This window comes from Salvelinus sp. IW2-2015, unplaced genomic scaffold, assembly GCF_002910315.2.
Source record: "Salvelinus sp. IW2-2015 unplaced genomic scaffold, ASM291031v2 Un_scaffold5102, whole genome shotgun sequence".
Taxonomy (NCBI): domain Eukaryota; kingdom Metazoa; phylum Chordata; class Actinopteri; order Salmoniformes; family Salmonidae; genus Salvelinus; species Salvelinus sp. IW2-2015.
Genome location: NW_019946368.1, coordinates 33,524 through 40,751, shown reverse-complemented (window position 1 = coordinate 40,751; position 7,228 = coordinate 33,524). Strand labels below are relative to the sequence as shown.

The window sequence follows — 7,228 nt, the reverse complement described above, 5'->3', positions numbered from 1 at the left end:
GCTGTGGTAATACGGTGTGATTTACCACGGCTGTCAGCCAATCAGAATTCAGGTCGAACCACCCAGTTTTATAATTATTATAATAATTATATTATTATTTATTTTTTAAATCTGCCTACACCCAGTAAATAGGGATGTGTTCTGTAATCGGGCACTGCAGTCAATTTGTTGTGTGTTCAGAATGAGCCAGCCTGTGAAATGTTGGACAATGTTAGCTACAGTGGGATTGGTGTGAATGCCCGGACTAAATCAACCGACGTTCGTTCTGGGTGATGATGGTGTTGTTGGATTGTGTGTGTAGTGTACATGCAATGGAATGAAATAATAATTGCTTCCTCCTAGGTCAATACAACACACGCTGGTCCTTACAGTTTCATCTCTCTCTCTCTTCTTCTCTCTCTTCTTCTCTCTCTCTCTCTCTCTCTCTCTCTCTCTCTCTCTCTCTCTCTCTCTCTCTCTCTCTCTCTCTCTCTCCTCTCTTCTCTTCTCTCTCTCTCTCTCTCTCTCCTCTCTCCGCTCTACCTCTCTCTCTCTCTCCCTCCCACCCAAGGTTACCTCTGTATCTCTGTCCTCTCTCCTCACTGTGTTCCTTCTGGTGATCACTGAGACCATCCCCGTCACCTCCCTGGTCATCCCTCATCGGGAGTACCTCCTCTTCACTATGATCTTCGTCACCCTCTCCATCGTCATCACCGGTGTTCGTGCTTGAACGTCACTACCGAACCCAATGACCCACACCATGCCGGGCTGGGTCAGGTCCGTCTTCCTCAGGTAAAGAGAGAGAATTGCGCACTCTTAGCTAACTCTCAGCTTCACTCTCAGCCCAACTCTTAGCCCAACTCTTAGACCAACTCTTAGACCACCTCTTAGCCAGCAACTCTTAGACCATAACTCTTAGACCAACTCTTAGGACAACTCTTAGCCAACACTTAGACCAACTCTAGACCAACCTCTTAGGCCAACTCTTTAGACCACTCTCTTAGACCAACTCTTAGGCCAACTCTTAGGCTCTAGACCTCTTAGGCCAACTCTTAGGCCAACTCTTAAGGCCAACTAAAACAAGGTGTTTCTTAGTGTTTTGTATCAGTGTGATTCATTGACAATACAACTTAAGTTCTTATATTTTGTTTCTGTTTTGTTGTTCATCAGTGTACTACCTATATAATACAATACTATACCACTACAATGCCTTACACAATACATACAATACAATACAATACAATACAACAGATTAACAATACCAATACTTTTAATTACATTTTACTATAGAAAGCATACCTATTACAATACAAACTATTGAATAAAATACCAATACCAATACCAGTACCAATATAATACTATAACAATACTATACAATGCAATGGAATACAATAACAATGCAATAGCTAGTCGTAACGGTCGTCGCAATAGTCTCTCCTCCTCAGACGAGGAGAGAGCATGGATCGGACCAACACGCAGAGTGGTTAGTGCGCTCATATTGATTTAATCAACGAAAATGAACACTTATAAATACAAAAAACAACACGTTGACAAAACCGAAAACAGTCCCGTTGGCACGGAACACTGACCCGAGATACAAAATAAACTTACCGTGACAGTTCCTGTGTGGCGGAACACTGACACAAGAACAAACACCCACACCACACACGTTGAAAACCCGGCTGCCTTAGTATGATTCTCATCAGGGACAACGATTGACAGCTGCTCTGATTGAAATCATACCAGGCGAACAAAATCCAACATAGAAACATCAGCACATAGACAAAAACCCACCCAACTCAAGCCCTGACCACACTAAATAAATACAAAACAAAGGAAACAGGTCCAGGAACGTGACAATGACTATAAAATTAAAATACAATACTATACAATACAACCAATGCCTATACAATACTATACAATACACTACTATACTATAACCACCATACAATACTATAGCGACATGATACGTAAATTACAATACTATTACGAAAACACATACAATCCTATACAATATATAAATACCATACATACCAATACTACTTTATTAATTGACAATTACACTTGAAGACGTACATTTTCTGTGTTCGTCAGGGTGCTAACCCAGAGTCCTAGTTGATGACAGTATTGTTAATTGTTTCTGTGTGCCATCAGGGTTCGCCCAAGAATCATGCTGATGAGACGGGGACGGCCCATAGACCAGGACGGCAAAAGCCTTCTGTTCAGACAGCGGGGAGGAGAGAGAGGAGCAGGCGAGGAGGAGGTGGAGGAGGAAAGAGATGAAAGAATAGTCTGACGGTGGTTGATTGGTGTTGGTTGGTTGGTGGTTTGGTGGGTGGCGGTGGTTGGTGGTTGGTTGGTTGGTGTGTGTTGGTGGTGGGTGGTTGGTTGGTGTTGGTTGGTTCGTTGGTGGTTGGCTTGTTCGTTGGTTGGTTGTGGTTCTGGTTGGTGGTTGTTGGTTGGTGGTTGAGTTGGTTGGTGGGTGGGTGTGGGTGGGTGGGATGTCTGGTTTGCGCTGGCGGGCGGGTGGTGGGTGGGTGGGTTGGTGGGTGGTTGGTTGATTGGTTGGTCGGTTGGTCGGATGGTCGGTTGGGTCGTTGGTGGTTGGGTTGGTTAGTTGGTGGTTGGGTGTTGGGAGGATTGACACACTCGATCACATATAGATGACTGAATGTGTTACATTGCCTTCAAAGTTATCAATTGTTCCTTTTCTGTTGTTGCCACCCGTAGTCCCGTGATGTATTCCCTATAATGGTAGAGGTTAAACATGTGGGGTAGATAATACAACTGAGTTAAAAACTTTGGCCTCTGGATTGGGTTAGCAAAAACTCCGGCTGACTTTCCGTGGAGTCAGGATCAAATAAGCAGGAGAATGGCAGGAATCCTTCAACTGGGATTTCTAGAAACCTTATGAATTATATATATATTCTACCTGTAATTATATTCTACTGTCTCTCCTTTTACATTCCATTGCTTCTATTTCTATTCCATTTCATTCCATTCCTTCAATTCCCAGCAGGGAGGGAACTGGCCCTGCGAGTTCGGAGACAACAAACTGACTGAGGGAGGATTGTGGAGAAAGAGGGGGAAAAGAAGTGCCCTTGCCCCTGCCAACATGGGAAGGAGACCCCAAGAGACAACAGACTCCGGGGAAACCTGAGCCGCCAGCTGAGTCCTCAAGCATCAAACCGGTGGTGGCCTTCTCGTCCTTCCCCGGAGATTAAACGAAGGCCATCGAGAGCGTCAAGTACATCGCCGAGAAACATGAGGACCGCACAAGGCCAAAGAGGTGAGTGGCAAGCTAAGTGTCAGCCTGACAATGGAGAAATATACATTAGCGTTTAGTCTTAATTAACACCAACCTAGCTTTACCCTTTCAAACAGGGCCAAAGAGGTGAGTGGTGGGCTTCAAGTTAGTTTTTGTTGGACGTTCAATGGAGGAAATACAGTAGGTTTACTTTTTGAAAATACGAAAACAATGTTGAAACATTTTAACAAACAAGAAAAACCAAACCAACATTTTTGAATGGTTAAAGCATGCTCGGACCTTTGCAACTACTAAGTATTTCTTTTAAAATTCCCTCTGGGGCAACTAACTTTAGCTGTTATTCAGGCAAAGAGGTGATGACTTTTGTCTGTCAATTTAGCACAATGCTGTTATTCAGAGAACTCTTACAATACCGCTAAAGACCAAGGGCCAAATAGGTTATATGGGTGGGCTAGAATTGGTGTATATGTTAGCTTTGTTAGCGCACAATGGGATAATAGGTTCAGCTTTGACCTAAAAACAAATCGCTTTAGCTTTAAAAATGCCCAAAGGAGGTGAGTGGGTGGCTAGCATTAGCTGCTACCATTAGTTTAATTAGCGTAACAATGGAGAAAATAGGTTTCAAACTTCAGCTAACAACAAAATATCTTCCCTAACGACAAGGTCAACGATGTGGACTGGTGGGCAAGCTAGCGTACATATATGTTCGCTTCGTTAGCGCACAATATAGAAATAGATTTAATTTAGGCAAAACAACAAATAGCTTTACCTTCGGCTAACAATAAAAAGCTTTAGCTTAACCAAGGCAAGAAGGTTGTGGTACACGTTACCAACAAAGCTCTGTTAACGTTGAAGGAATAGTTTTCTCTCTGCACTGGGTCTTCATAACAAAGATCATGTTCGCTACTCTGCTTTCCGGGATGTTACCCATTTTTGTTTGATACTCCTTGTTCTATTATATTCAACCAAGTGCGATTAGTTGGTTGGAGGGAACACTGTTTAATATCCCTATGGATTTAAAAAGTTCTCACTCTGTACAATACAAGAGAAAATAGTTACAAGACTTTAGTGAAAAAAATAATAATAGTCCCGTGTTCTTTGGTGTTTCTTCTGAGGTTGAACTCTCCCCTTGGGGGGAAAAGCTGTCTTTGATATGTTAAAGTACTTCTCTTCTCAATTCAGCTTGTCAGGCTAGCGCTGCTTCAGACACTTTGGTGTGTGTGTGTGTGTGTGTGTGTGTGTGGTGTGTGTGTGTGTGTGTGTGTGTGTGTGTGTGTGTGTGTGTGTGTGTGTGTTGTGTGTGTGTGTGGTGTGTGTGTGTGTGTGTGTGTGTGGTGGTGTGTGTGTGTGTTGTGTGTGTGTGTTTGTGCGTTGATTCTGACTGATGAATAACATACATTACTAATGTTCTATATGTCAGTTTATGCGTAGGGGACGCTTCCACAAGTAGTCAACTCAGTTTTACCTTTCTTTCTTTCTTCTCATCCTCCACCTTTTTACCCAAACCCTCCACCTTCCCTTCATGGTCCAAAATCAATCTCTCTCTCTCTTCATCTCTTCTCTCTCTCTCTCTTCTCTTCTCTCTCTCTCTCTCTCTCTCTCCATCTCTCTCTCTCTCTCTCTCTCCATCCCTTTCATCCCTTCAATCCATCCCTCTCTCTCAGGTGAGGCATGATTGGAAGTACGTATTGCCATGGTGATAGACAGAATCTTCCTTGTGGGTGTTTGTGACGGTGTGCCATCCTCTGAACCCTCGGCCTCTTCCTGCAGCCTGTCTTGGCTCCTGTCATAACCCAAGAACCAATAAGGGGCTCAACTGACACAACCTGGTGCCTCTCACGTCTCGACCAATCACCAATCACGTGTTTGTCAGTCCAATCGCCCACAAAATGGGACTCGTTGGCTTTGTGTTTCGAAAGATACTAAATAAATAAAATGAACAATCATACTGTACATATGGTAGACACCAAGAGAACCAAATCAACACGTCACCAATCGAGTCGCCAGGGTATGAGTTAGAACCAAAACCAGCAAAGCCGTGGAATGTGAGTCATTAACCATTACCAATCACATAAATCAGTTCTTCTGTCGGAACATAATCCAGTTATTGTCTATTGTGTTCATTAATTCAGATTTTGAATGGACACAGTGCATTTCTTGTAAAAAAAACTACAGAGCAACCAATCAGAGATCCCGATTCTTGGCTGCCTGTCAGCGATTAGAATACCCATCCATTGTGATTTAAGAACAACAGACTGACGAACGTTTGTTCTTAATCAATGTTCTAGAAGTATAATATTGGCAAGGCCAACTCTTAGACCAACTCTTAGACCAACTCTTAGACCAACTCCCAGACCAACTCTTAGACCAACTCTTAGACCAACTCCCAGACCAACTCTTGACCAACTCTTAGACCACCTCTTAAACCAACTCTTAGACCAACTCTTAGCCCATCTTAGACCAACTCTTAGACCAACTCTTAGCCCATCTTAGACCAACTGTTAAACCAACTCTTAGCCAAACTCTCAGCCCAACTCCCAGACCAACTGTTAAACTAACTCTTAGCCCAACTCTCAGCCCAACTCCCAGACCAACTGTTAAACCAACTCTTAGACCAACTCTCAGACCAACTCTTAGACCAACAGTTAAACCAACTCTTAGCCCAACTCTCAGACCAACTCCCAGACCAACTCTTAGACCAACTCTTAGACCAACTCCCAGACCAACTCTTAGACCAACTCCCAGACCAACTCTTAGACCAACTCTTAGACCAACTCTTAGACCAACTCCCAGACCAACTCTTAGACCAACTCTCAGACCAACTCTCAGACCAACTCTTAGACCAACTCTCAGACCAACTCTTAGACCAACTCTCAGACCAACTCTTAGACCAACTCTCAGACCAACTCTCAGACCAACTCTTAGACCAACTCTTAGACCAACTCCCAGACCAACTCTTAGACCAACTCCCAGACCAACTCTCAGACCAACTCTTAGACCAACTCTCAGCCCAACTCCCAGACCAACTGTTAAACTAACTCTTAGCCCAACTCTCAGACCAACTCCCAGACCAACTCTTAGACCAACTCTTAGCCCAACTCAATATTAGGAAGGTGTTCTTAGTGTTTTGTATCAGTGTAGAATCTATTACAATACACTTAAGTTCTTATTTATTTTGTTTTCTGTGTTTGTTGTTATATTTGTTTGTTGTACCTGTACCTATATTATACAATACAATGCCTACACAATACAATACAATACTATACAATACAATACAATACAATACCAATACTATTTAATACATTACTATAGAATACAATACCTATACAATACAAAACTATAGAATACAATACCAATACCAATACCAGTACCAATATAATACAATACAATACTATACACTACTATATAATGCAATGGAATACAATACAATGCAATACTATACAATAAAATACAATACTATACAATACAATACAATGCCTATACAATACTATACAATATGATACTATACAATACTATAGACAACAATGCAATCCTATACAATACTATAATATACCATACCAATACTACTTTATTATAATTACAATACACTGAAGTACTGTTAATTGTCCTGTGTCCGTCAGGGTGCTACCCAGAGTCATGCTGATGACAGTATTGTTAATTGTTCTGTGTCCATCAGGGTGCTACCCAGAGTCATGCTGATGACAGTATTGTTAATTGTTCTGTGTCCATCAGGGTGCTACCAAGAATCATGCTGATGAGACGGCCCATAGACCAGAACGGCAAGGCCCTCTGTTCAGACAGCGGGGAGGAGAGAGGAGCAGGAGGAGGAGGAGGAGGAGGTGGAGGAGGAGGGAAAGGAGGAAAGAAGAGAAAGAATAGTCTGACGGTGGGTTGGTTGGTGGTTGGTTGGTGGTTGTTTGGTGGTTGGTGGTTGGTGGTTGGTTGGTTGGTGGGTGGTTGGTTGGTGGTTCGTTGGTGGTT

At 42.7% G+C, this 7,228-nt stretch overlaps 1 pseudogene; it reads left to right on the top strand.

Annotated features, from left to right (window-relative positions):
• LOC112077967 (neuronal acetylcholine receptor subunit alpha-3-like) overlaps window positions 1-7,228 on the top strand; it is a 43,962-nt pseudogene that overhangs the window by 6,788 nt on the left and 29,946 nt on the right.